Below are 2618 nucleotides of genomic sequence, written 5' to 3' on the forward strand. Positions count from 1 at the left end.
GGAAAACTAAACCCTTTGACGTCACTCTTGAAATGAGGAAACAGAAACAGAAAAGGCTCCACTCCAGTAAGCTGCCAGAGTTGAAGCCGATTGGTCTCCGCTTTTCCTTGCCTGTGGCAACTGACAGCACCTCCCAGCCTAGCAGGCCGGCTGCCTGCTCCCCCAGCCAGTCGGTGGGTCTGGGCACTGCAGCAGGCTCGGCTCCATCCCAGCACTTGCCTGGGAGAAAGAAACGTGGTATACTCACCCAGAGAGAATCTCTTTCTACCTTCCTTCCTCCCCGATCTCTCTGTGTGCTTTTGTGTTACTTTTTTTTTTTTTTTTTTTTTTTTTTTTACTTAATTATATTCCTAATCCTGGATGAAGTTGCTGGATTCCGCAGCACAAGCCTTCATGAACAAGCAGCACCGCTCAGAGATTTCACGGCATTCAAAGGTCACAGAACTGCCACTATGGTTAAATGTCTTGTTTAATGGTTGAGGTAGGTACAACAGATTTCAGCGGCAACTCATTTTTCTTGAGAGAACAGAGTCACAGAGAGATGGCAGGAGTTTTATTTTAAACGAACCTGTATGTATATATTTTTTGGTCTGTGATTGTTACTACAGCAACCAGCTTTTGAATTTCCTTCCTTTTTCTAGGTGAACTGACTAAACATTATCACTTACCCTGAATTAACCGTTTCATTCCAAGCAGCCTAGTGAGATACTCCGGCCTTTTCGCTGCACTTTGAGCCCCTCCTGAGGAGGGTTGCTTTTTTTCCCTTTGGCTTCTTTTTTAATGAATGCAATATTTCTTCTCCAATGTAAATCTTAGAGTTGAGTCATTTTTTCTTTTTGGTGGGACAGGACAGGAAAATATTGGTAAAGAGATTAGTGAGGGTTGCGGAACAGGGAAAAAGAAAATCCTTTTTTCTCTTGAGCTTGTCATGTTGGTTGATAGAAGATGAAGAAATTAGTAGGTAGAGAGGAGGAAGCTAATAATGAGATTGAAGGTAGAAAAACCTATAGGAGGTGTGTCAGAAAAATGAACTCTTGAGGAAAATGCACTTTATCATTTTGTTGCATTTTTAAAAAATGTTCTGGATTTAGAAGTCAACAGGGGAGATGCAGGCACTGAGTTACATGACCAATGATTTAGATCTCATTATTTATAAAGGAGAATAAAACTTCTTTATTAGCACTGCAAATTTGCTAATTATCTTTTCCTACAATAGTTGAAAGCAGAGTGAGATATTTAATTAGGCACTTGAGTGATTGAGCCTGGGGACTAATTAATCTTCTATAGATTCTGTTCTTCATGTGTTCAGCCAGCGTGACTATTAAAATGTTACAGTAAACCTCTTTGCCCCTGAAGGCAGGCATATGCATTTATATACAGTAAACCACTAAACGTTGCCAGGGTGGGAAGCAGGGCAATTAAACCCAGGGCTAATATTGTTTTCAGTGGCACATTATTATTATGGGTTGAGGGGGACCCCTGCTAAAAATCATTCCTATCTAGAGTCAGTTATTGTAAGAGCAATTCAAGTAATATATGGTTCACATGGATTTCCTTATTACCCTTCTCAAAGTTATAAAATAGCAAGTAAGACAGGATTGTTTGAAACCATTACTGTTTCCAGAATTTCTTGATTTTTTTCCCCAAAGTTTCTATTCTCAACGTTAAGAGAAATTTTTAAAACTGGGTCATGTTAGCAGTAAGATTAAACAAGGTGTAAAACACATAGTGAATTTCAAAGAATTAATGAAATTAACTGCATAAGAGTGTGATGTACCAAGTTAAGAACTGCAAAAATATTAGGTCTGAAATGCAGAGGATGTGCTGTGAATGGACAATTGCTTTTCTGCAGCGCCTAGTGGGAAAACAAGGACTTTGTGTGTTGCAAATGCCTAACTGCAGCTCCTCCATTTCCTCTGATTTATCTTTTATTACTGGCTGGTGAAACAAAGACGGGTGTCAGTAGTAACGTCTTGATTGACATTTTCTCTAATAAAATGAAGTCGCTTTTTGTCTGAAGTAGAAGCCCAGAGTTGACGAGTTGCAACTCCAAAGTCTGTATCCTCTTTATAAGGATTTTTACCTGACACTGTAAGCTGTCTGATTTCAGAGTGTACTCAGTTGACCATGAGACAAAATCAGTGGTGACTATATGTCAGCCAATTAACTGGGAGAAACTCTGTTTTGAATCAAGTTACTTAGGGCAAGAGTGGAAAAATCCAAGATGTGTCAGGAGCAGACACCAACTTCGGGAAATTAATTGCACCAGTACATCTTGTAATGCCTTTCACGATGTTCAGCACAAAGTTACTCATTGTCAGTTCTCAATAAATACCTAGTAAAACGTTTGCTGAGAATTTACTACCTTTCATATATTGTAAATTATTTAAATAAATTTCAAATATGGCATTTTTCAACTGTCTTTGAAAAAAGCTTTTGTGTTAGTCCAACCTAAAGTATAATCTATTTAGGAGGGCATTACAAACATTGACTGGTGTTCTTTTCAGCCAGAGAACCTTGTTACCCCAAACAGATGCAAAAGTAAAATGACCAAGTTTCCTCAAAGTGAGCATGTACCACATGGAAATGCCTCTGCCTAGTAATTAATCTTCCAAAGT

Source organism: Hyperoodon ampullatus (assembly GCF_949752795.1).
Source record: "Hyperoodon ampullatus genome assembly, chromosome: 12".
Taxonomy (NCBI): domain Eukaryota; kingdom Metazoa; phylum Chordata; class Mammalia; order Artiodactyla; family Ziphiidae; genus Hyperoodon; species Hyperoodon ampullatus.